Genomic DNA, 11,241 nt, shown 5'->3' on the forward strand with positions numbered 1-11,241 from the left:
CACCTTCTTAGAGATGTGGCCCTTTCACACACACACACACACACACACACACACACACACACACACACACACACACGCACACGCACACGCACACGCACGTGCGCGCACACGCACGCGCACACACACCAGTCGACTCTCCCATTGAGCCTGATCCATTCCTCTCATTTCCCACTAGGCTGACTGCCTTCACACCTTTCCCCCACCCACAGTACACCAGCAGGACACTGGCTCCACACGCCACATGATCTTTATACCCCGAATAAGTGACTGAAAACAGGAAGAGTTAAGTTTCACCTGAACTTGGGGTGAATATGGTAGAATGTATAGAGAATGCCGTTGAGTTTTGGGTGATTACAGTGACTATACTTGAACCTTAACTGTCAAAGGGTAAAATAACTGGGGGGAAGGGTGAGTCCTCCTGTGTGCAAACCTTGATTGAATGACTCTTGAGCAGCATGTGGGACACAGTAGAGCACTTTCTAAATATTTGTGTCAATGACTGAGGTAGGCTGAGTGGAGGTATCACCCGGCTTTCTAGCCTTGGCTAATGAGGCTGGGGGGAGGTGCTTTTCCAGGTAGGGCTTCCACAGCTTTCCTCAGCTGTTTGCTTTCAGATATAAATGTTCAATAAACGTATCTATCTAAATGACACCATATCAACACAGAAGAAAATGAAGTATAGTTTGTGTAATGTATTGCTGGGTTGGATTCAATATTTTGTGGATGTATTATGCTAATACTTTACATCTGAACCATATATTTCCACATTTTCTTTTAGAATAACTTTGTCTATTTGACTTGAGTTTCTGGTATAGGCCAGCTGCAGTTCAGAGAGGGTGGTTCCTGAAAGTTGCAACTGATTTAAACAAGAAAAGAAAATCTGCCTCAAAAACAAAGAATTGGAAGATTCCATAAAAGCCCTCTCCCATGACCAACCAAGCATCTCACTTCAAAATCACAGCAGAGGAAAAAACTCTGGACAAAGATCGTGGTGACATCACACAACATACAACACTGTGAATGGCTGGCGTGCCTCTAAGACACGTTTTAAAAACGGTTTCAGCAGAAAGTGTTATGGTATATGCCTTTCCCCCCACACACACAAAGATTAACACAAAACATATGTTCCCTCAAATTAAAGAATTTAACCACATTATGCAACTTAGATATTTCAGAAATATGAGTACTCCCCTCTGTGTGCAAAATGCTTTGAACTCATACATGAGTGCACAGTGCAGGGAGGTGTCTTTCTGGCAGTGACACTGGGACCTGGCTTTTGAGAAGTCTGAGAGTCGGGCAGTTATGGGACTTTAAGGGGAAAACACTAGACGTTATAATGAAAATGACCCTCTCCCATGCCCACAGCTAAAAGGGGCTCTCCTTGAATCTCTCCCAATCAGATTCTCCTTCTTCTCAAGAGACTAAGAAAGAAGTTCAAACTAAAGTATTTACACATTCTCACACACACACACACACACACACACACACACACACTTGCACATACTCACAGAATATACTTTCACACACACATATTCACACACACTCACTCAGAGAATACATTCACACATATACATACAGACACATTCACAAACTCATACACACACATTAAATAAGCAAATAAATAAACGTCCGATTTCTACAGGCCTTAAAAGATCTCACTGCACAGTAGAGCCCTCACTTGCTCCTACTGCTGGCCAGTTAGTGGCTTCTGGTCTTTCTGGTACCGTAGAAGGTGCTTTGACGTTCATCCTTCTTTCACAGATCTTGAGTTTCAGCTTCCAAGAAAATGTAGACTAGTACAATCCTCTCATCAGTGCTGTTTGCCATCACTTCAATATTTGTGTCCCCTAAAGTGCATGTTTGGAAAAACTGGAGTCTCCCGCGAGCCTGCCACCTGCTGCTCCCTCTCTCACTCTCTCCTTCTCACAGAGCGCCTTTCCTTGTCAGCCGTCAGGCTTCAGCTTCAGTCTCACTGCCTGTGGCATTCATACTTAAATCACATCATCTGTTAGCACATTCAGGATGTGTGTGTGTGTGCATGCATGTATGTGTGCATTCCAGTGTGTGTGTGTGTCCACATAGGAAATCAGGATTTAACATTTTTGTACTTCAGACTCCAACAACACACCTGACATCTAACAGTCAACTATTTAGTCAGTGGTTCTCAACCTGGGGGTCAAACAACCTTTTCACAGGAGTTGCCTGAAACCATCAGAAAACACAGATATTTATATTACAGTTTGTAACAAAAATAATTTTATGGTTGGGGTCACCACAGCCTGAGGAACTGTATTAAAGGGTTGCAGCATTGGGAAGGCTGAGAATCACTGTGCCGAATGTTTGCCACACAAGAGGCCCAAAAGTCTAATCTCCTAGAAACCAGAATTAGCATGTTATCCCAATCTATGGCAAATCCAAAATTTCTTTTAAAATAAACGTACTTTCCAGGAAGGAAAAAAACGAAGACCCCTAGAAGTCAGGATAGTATTCAGGGCCTGAATTATTAAAATGAGGCCATAAGCTAAACGGATGCTTTTAAATAAGCTAATATCTTGCGTGAATATTCAGCCTGAGTCACTACTTTAAGAAATTATTCTTCATTGAGCCTTAAGAGTCATTTTCCATTTCAACTAACTTCCCAGATTTCCTTTGTATGAGAAAAAACTCAAATGACAAGATTTTATTGTTTTTTGTCAGTTCTAATTATAGATCTTACTTTTTAAAAAGAAGTACATGATCATAATGTCGGCCAAAGGTCATTTTTTTTTCTCTTGTGACATTTTTGGTGTTTAAACTTCTGCTCTTTTCTAATTCCTTTGCTGTAGTTTAGACATGAAAGAGGGGCAAAGAGAGGAAAGTTTGATTGGCAGTACGTGAATGGAGCCAACCTTCTCTAAAGACAAGACAGTGATGCCTGGATAAAGGTATACATTGAGATAGAAAGTGAAAAATGGTCCATTGCCTCATATGGTGTGTGCTCTGTGATTTCATGAGTGCAAGAAGTTTTCAGATGACGATTAACGGGTGCTGAGTGGGTCAAATCCATGTGGGTCTCAGAGTCACCTCTGCCTCTCTGGAATCACAATGGAGTTCTTTTGTAGTACTAATGACAGGGGGCTGGTACTACAGTAGGAGGCATAAATGACAGAGCATCTTAAGATTTCCTTGAACCGCTGTGATTTTTTAAAGTCTTGTTCTATTATCTTATGAATATGCTTTTCACGTCAATGTTGTGTGTCCTGACTTTTGAGAGCATGGCTGCTGGAAAGCCAAATTAATTGTTGTGAGTAGCTTGTGAGGAATATTGCTTTGCCTAGAAGAATAAGATTGGATCTATTCTAGTACATTCTGTAAGCAAACCATAGGAGCATTCTATAATTAAAAATGGCACTCGTAGAAAAAGGTCTGCGGATAGCTGAGCCTCTCATTTATCTGCTGGTCTATAACTGTCTGGAACCATTCCACACACAAAATAGATGCAGAAAGTGCTCTTAGACTAAAGATGAAAAACAGTGTCTTTAAGCCATTGAGAATTTGGTACCCCCCCCCTTCTTTTTCACTGAGGCTAATCTAACTCTGCCTTTGCCTAGAATTGATGATTCTTGGAGGTATTGTTATACCTTTCTAAAACTTGGACTGAAGGCCTGCTCAAGTTTCACCAGCGTCGAGAACATGCTGGCATTTTCAGCATACCAACACCCACAAACTGCCTCCCACTGTCCGCCCCACAAACTGCTTCTCAAATATTGCCCTGGCACTTTGTGTATTTATTTTTTGTGGCATTTTTTCTTGAAGTTAAAAAGCATCTTTGTTCCTGTTTTTATTGGATGCAGAATTCAAATGTCTGGAACATTGTTGAAAAAGTAAACTGTCTATACTTTGTCCCTGAATGACCGAGGGGTTAAAGGAGACCTTGGAGCATGGCATTTTACAGTTTGTTTCTTATAATGAAAGCTTAAGTTTCATCTGGGATTCGGAAATCTTGGAAAATTTTAAGACATGTAATTTAATTTCTCCTAAGCATTTTTTTCTGTCACAATATGCAGATTTGAAGTTTTCCACCCAGCATCCTCTGCGGCCTCTTTAATAATCACAGTTCTCCGTTACTCAGAGCTTTCAGTGCTTTCTCTGTGACCTGTCACCACAGCCTTAACTCTTGCCTACCCATTGTTTGTCTAACTCCTCGTCTGGTCTCATTCTGCAGCTCCCACATCCAGCCAGGCGTTCATGCTCACCACCCAGCCCAATTACCGCTTCCCCAGCCACGCCCTCCTGGACCTCCAGTCTTACCCTTTCACACCGTCGCCCGACCGAGGGCTCAGAAAGCTCACCTCACACATTCAGTTTCCACAGTTTACCGACTGGTTGCGTAGCACCTAGCATTTCCCCTCTGGACTGTCTCTGTCTTCCTAACTGACTCAGTAGTATCTAAGGACAGGGTTGGCACCTACCTTGGCAGTGAGGTATCCTTGGCTCAAACACAGCCATACAACACTTGAGCCAATGAATGGCGCAAGATATCATTGATAGCAATGGCAGAGACTGTCAGGGTTTGGATGCGATGTCCCCATCTTATAATCTGTATTTGAATAGTGAATAAACACAGATAAGGTTTTCTGCTGACCTGGACATAGGTCCTAAAGTCGGAACTGCCTGAACGGGCTACAGGCCTTTGACTGTGAAGAAAGCAAGCCAAAATAAAATGCTTCACTTTTTTTTTTTTTAAAAAAAGACTGGTGACCAAAGGGGTTAAGACTGGGCTGGTTTAACCCCCAGAAACAGTTGACCTGACAAGGGTTAGCTCATGAATCCCAGACTGATGCCTGGGAATCCATCATGGGACTGATCAAGACCCCCTGAATGTGGGTGTCAGTGAGGAGGCCTAGGTAATCTATTTGAGCCTTGGGTGGTAGATCAGTATTTATCCCAGTTTACAAATGGACTTTGGGTTCCCATCCAACAATGTGAGATGCACTCTCACCCTGAACTCTTGGGGGAGGGTCTGGGCCCTGCCCTGGATGAAATGACAGACTATGGACACCCCCATGGAGGGCCTTACCCTCCCTGCGGAAATGAGGGGATATTGGGGGGGGTTGGTGGGAGGATGCAGGAGGGGGGGGGAGGGAAAGGGAGAGGGATCTGGAATTGACATGTGAAGCAACCTTGTTTCTAATTTAAATTTAAATTTAAAAATAAAAATATATAAAAAGTGTCCCCTTTTATATGCGCTGAGAAGCAATAAAGTTCAGCTTTGCTTTTTTTGTCTTTTTTTAAAGTTATTTTAATATGAGGAGGATAAAGGAGGAGGCAGGAAGTAGGGCACTTCGGAGTGCACGCTGGAGGTGATTCTCCTTTAACGGGAGGCTGAGGTTGATGGGGAGAGACACAGATCTACCAGGTGCATCTGACTTCCCATGGTTCCACAGGCAGGGATGAATCTCACCACTGGATTACAAACAGTAAACACAATAGAAATGTTTAGGGAGTGTTTTAAATATAGTTATTGTTTTTTAACTACAAAATGTATAAATGTTTTATGTAAGTAAAGCACACATATCTTTATACAAAGTAACAGTTTCATTGATATTTAATTTACACACTAGCAAATTCATCCATCTACAGTATATGAACCACGGGGTTTTTTTGTTTGCTTGTTTGTTTGTTTGTTTTCTTTTGTTCACAGTAACAGAGCAGGGCAAATATCAGCACCAAACGTTTTAGAACACGTCATCTTCTCATTTATAAATGTGACCTAGCTCAACATTTAGTAGGTTTTCTTTCATTTCTTTCAGCAGTGTTTACTGGTTTCTAGGTATAGGTAGCATACTCCCTTTGTTAAATTACTCCAAGGGATTTTCTTTGTCATTATGGAAAGCGAAGTTTAATTGTATCTTTTCAGCTCCTGTAATGAACAGGTAGGATGGTGTTGACAGTGTCTTATAAAGTGCTGTGTGGTTGTTTAATATCCAAAACGGGATACCTTCATAAAAAACAAAAAACAAAACAAAACTTAAAGTCAAATCCTTTGAAAGTAAATACATTAGTTGACATGAATCACATGCTCACCATAAAAAGCCCAGCCTTTATATTTCTTGTGTTGATCTTTATTTCTTAATATAATTTTCAGATTTATCTCCGGAGAATTTCATACATATATAAAATGTATTTTGAACATTTGCCTCCATTGCCCAGCTCCAGCTACCCTGGACCTCTCCATATGGCTCCTTCGAATTTCAGATCCTCTTCTTCTGGTTTTTAACAACCCACTGAGTCCAGTCAATGCAGCTTACAAGCATAGGGTGTGAGGCCAGGCCCTGGGGCATATACAATCTACAGGTGGCCAAAGCCCCAAGCTAAAAATAATTCTATATTAGCCATGGGCTTCTAACAACTCCTCAGATATGGAAGTTTGGGGCCCTGTGAATTCCTTTCATATCATGACAGAATTTTAGCTGGCTTGATCTTGTGGATCTTATGCAGGTCACCATAGCTACTCTGGTTTCTCAAGTGCAACAGCCCTGGCATGTCCAGAAGACAGAATTTCTTCTGATCCTCCTTCCCTTATATTCTTTCTGCTGCTTCTCACAATGTTTCCTGGGACTTGTGTGTGTTGGAGGGTGGTATAGATGTCACTTGTTTTCAGCAATTTGATCAGTTACAAGTCTTTGCATTAACCACTGGTCATTACAAAGAAGTTTATCTGTCCAAGGTTGAGAACAGTACTAATCTCCAGATATTTAGAATGTTGTTTGACAGTATGATCATTTAGCAAAATAACAGTAGGTTCCTACCCACCCCCCAACCACCCTACTCTGCCAGGACCTATGATCTCCCTAGTCATGAGCATTAGACCAACTTTACAGTACCGACATGAAACTCTTCTTCGAAACAGACCTCATATCCAATCAGAAAGTGTTCGGTTACCTTCATAACTGTCATGCCACTATTGTACCTGTAGGTACATCTTTGTAGGTTGGTATTGTAGCATGCATGGTTCAGTGTTGGGAAGGGCTATTGATGTCTTTTCTCATTCAGCACCTTCCAGCATCTATGAAAGCTGGGCAACAGTGGGGAAGTTTCTAGATCAGTTCCAAGCTGATTTTTCCATGTCTTGCAGTCATAGTGTGTTGTGTTTCCAGCAATAGTGTTTAACTGTGTAATTGTGGTGGGCAATAAAGATCAGTGGCAATAACCTGTGTTGTTTGCAAGTACTTTTGTGCCTCCATGATGAAAAAGCTTGTGAGGGGGTATCCCCATGCCTGACAGTTTTATGTTTTTACTTAATGACCCATCTTATCAATGTTCCAGCTCCTTCTTTAAATTATAATTATATTGGCTACAAAGTTTCTGTAAGACTTTGTCATATAATGAAAATCGTAATGTTTGGTTCAAGTTCTACTTTGCACAGCAATATTGACTTGTTTCCGAGTCTCTCTGCATGAAATACTTTCTGCTGTCCTTTTACCTGAAGGGAGTATCTGTCTTTTGGGGTGAGGTGTGCTTCTTGAGGGCAATGAATACATAGTTCCTACTTTTTAATCCAATCTGCTTCCTAGTCTGTGCCTTTTGATTAGTGAATCGACACCACAGTTATTTAGAGTTATTATTGAAATGTCATTATTGATTCCCACCATTTTTATTGTTTTGTGGTGGTTGTGTTTTCCCCTCTTTCTCCCCTACTGAACCTTTATTATAATATGGCTTGTTCTTTCTTGTGGTCTTGTAGATGGTTATGTTTTTCTTTTCAGTCTGAGGGTTCTTTTAAATATCATCTGTAGAGCTGGCTTAATGGTCACAAATTCTTTCAGTCTATTTTTATCATGGAAAGTTTTCATTTTTTTTCAATTATGATAGAATAACTTTGTTGAGTGTGAGAGTATAGTTTGGCAGTTGCTATTATTTAGAACTATAAATACATCATTCTAAGTCCCCTGGCTTTTTAAAACTTTGGCTTGAATAATCTTCTGTTAATTGTTACGGGTGTGCCTTTATATGTGACTTGGTATTTCTCTCTTGCAATTTTCAATATACTATCTTTGTTCTACATATTTAGTGTTTTAATTGTAGTATGATGAGGGGAGGTTTATTTCTGGTCTTGTCTCTTTGGTGTCCTAATCACTTCTTGTGACCAGATGGCAACTCTTTCCCTAATTCTGAGAACTGTTCTGTTATGAGTCCTTGAGAAAGTTTTCTATGCCTTTAATACAAGCTGTTTCTCCCTTTTCTATACCTATAGATTTGGTCTTTTCAGGGTGCTGCATGTATCTTGGGATTTTCACTGGTACTCCCATATTAATTTATCTTTGTCTTTGTTAGGTTTTCCAATTCCTCCAACCTGTCTTCAAGTCCAGGTGTTCTGTGCTCTCATTGGTCCATTCAACAGCTGAGACATTCCACAGAGGGTTTTTCTGGTTTGGTTGCTGGCTTTGCTTTACTTGATATGCTTTGTATCCAGCATTTCATGTCAGTTTTCCTCCAGTATTTCTGTCTCTTTATTGAATCCCTCTATTACACCGCCCATTATTTTATTTATTTATTTCAGCTTTTGTTTGTGTCTTTGAATATACATAATATTATTTTGAGTTCTGTGTCTGGGATCTCATCTAACTCACTGTATTACTTATAGTTACTATGGTTGTGATAAAACACCATGACCAAAAAACCAGGTTGGGGAGAAAAGGGTTTATTATTTCTTACAGTTTGTAGTCCACCATCCAGGAAAATCGGGGCAGAAATCAAAGTCAGAAACCTGGAGGCAGGACCTGATGCAGAGGCCATGGAAGAATGCTGCTTCCTTGCTCCCTTAATATAATTTGCTTAGCCTTCTTTCTCATAGACTCAACACCACCTGTCAAGGATGACACCATCCACAGTGAGCTGAGCCCTCCCACACCAACCACTACAGGACAGTCTCAGGGAGGACAGTCTCAGGGAGGACAGTCTCAGGGAGGACAGTCTCAGGGAGGCATTTTCTTGATTGAGGTTCCCTTCTCAGATAACTCTAGTTTATGTCAAGTTGAAAAACAGAAAAAGAAAAGAAAAACTAACAAGGACACTCACTCTTACAAGACACTATTGCTATACAGCTAATAATTTGAGGGGGTTGGGGGTATGTTGTCCTGGTTTTTCATATTCCTTAATGTCACTGCACTGCAGTTTATATATCTGTCATTGTTTTGTTGCTTGTTTTATTTTTTACCAGATACGGTCTTCCATCTGAAGTATCTGAAGCTTTGAAGTGAGACTTGGATATGGTAGAGTGTGTGGTCCAGAAAGTAATTCCTCAGTCCTGCATCTTAGGATACCTGGTGTGAGCTTTGCAATATTTCCTAAGTTAAATACTAGCTGGCAGAACAGCCATATCTACTTGAACTTATCACTGTGAAACTTCATACTAGCCAATTAATAACAGTGTTCCCATTAATTTCAATAACCAGCGGAAGATAAACAACCAAGGATAGTATAGAATGCACTCACATTTTAGTCAATAAGGAAGGTTAGGAGTGGGAGGGAGCTAGGGTGGCAAAAATAAGGATTAAGTATTAGATCAACTTTTTTCTTTGTTTTGTTTTTATGAGACAGGGTTTCTCTGTATTGTTTTGGAGGCTGTAGCCTTGAACTCACAGAGATCCGCCTGCCTCTGCCTCCCAAGTGCTGGGATTAAAGGCGTGCACCACCACCACCCGGCTAGATCAACTTTTAAAAGAAATACTACTGAGGTGGGTAAAGCAGATAGAAAAGGAAAATTGGAATCATTAGGATTCACAGATTTTTAGAAATTGTGCAAGAATGTGTCTAATTTCATTCTTCTACAGGTGGACATCCAGTTTTCCCAGAACCATTTGCTGAATATGCTTTCTTTTCTCCAGCTTGTGTTTTTGGCACCTTTTCCAAATATTAAATGACTGGAGTTATGTGTGCTTATGCTTGGGTCTTCAGTTTTATTCCACTGACCTACATGTCTGTTTTGTGTTGATACCATATTATTTTTTATTACTATGTCTCTGTAATATATCTTGAGATCCAGAATGGCGAATCTACAGTCACCACTTTACTTAGGCAGCATGCACACTAACTACCTCCTAAGTATCTATTCTTATACACAGAGATAAGCGTAGTCTTCACCCCTCATCAGGAAAACCCCTCTTTGCAACAGATGGAGACCATTGCAGAAAATAACAACCAATCAGAACTCAGAGTTATGGAGCCCAGGCCCAAGTAACACATCTACAAAACAACTCCTGCATCTAAGACTTAGGGATTACTCCAATATAAAGGGTAGAAAGATTGTAAGAGCCAGAGGAACAGAAAGTTAGCTGCAAGATTGTGTCTTCTAGAAATGTCAGAGAAGCTACACCCATGAAGCCTCACCAACTTGACACCCCAAAGAAGACCCCAAAAAGGGCAGCAGCAATCGATATGCTAATGTAGAAGTGGGAAAACTGACATCCCTTCAACCCTGAACAAAGAACTACAGGTGCCTAAGGACTACTGAGAGATGGAGAAATAGTCTGCCCCAGAGAAGAACACACCAATTAGTTATCCAGTGCCAAATGGTCAGCCCTGAACACAATATATGCACAAGAGACATTATACAGACTGAGCAGAGTGCTTTGTATTTATACACTTGGGAATATATACTGTACACACATACATATGCATATACATGTAACGACAATTAAAGAAAAAGTGGCAATGAATTTAAGAGTGAGCAAGGAGAGGTTACATGGGAAGGGTTAGAAGAAGAAAAAGGAAGGAAAAAAACTATTTAATTATATTCCAACCTAAAAATAAATAATAGCAAAACATTCTAAAATATATAAAAAAGAAATTATTATCTCTATGGTAGGTTACAATAAAGAAGAAAGGAACGGAAGAGATGAGAGAAAGGAGACATAGAATACTAGGGAGAGTATATGTGATGTGTGAGAAACGTGTGGTAAAGAATGCTTTATAGTAAACTTGGTGGAGAAACTTAAACAACAGTAGTAAAGTCAACCTGAGCAACAAATAAAAGAAAAACCACTACAAGACATCCATGTAAGAGTGGAGGTTAAATAACAGAGAATAAGAAATGAAAGGATGCTTACAGCACAGCTATGCTGAGCTAAAAGGTGGACTTCTCAGATCCCCCTGGCTCCAGCAGGCTCCATGTGGTGCTGTGTGTATGAGCATTGGTTTCTGCGACCTCCTCCCTCTGCGTTTTTGGAGTTCTGAAGGGTGGGAAAGGGGAGGCCATAC

This window comes from Mesocricetus auratus, unplaced genomic scaffold, assembly GCF_017639785.1.
Source record: "Mesocricetus auratus isolate SY011 unplaced genomic scaffold, BCM_Maur_2.0 Super-Scaffold_100676, whole genome shotgun sequence".
Taxonomy (NCBI): domain Eukaryota; kingdom Metazoa; phylum Chordata; class Mammalia; order Rodentia; family Cricetidae; genus Mesocricetus; species Mesocricetus auratus.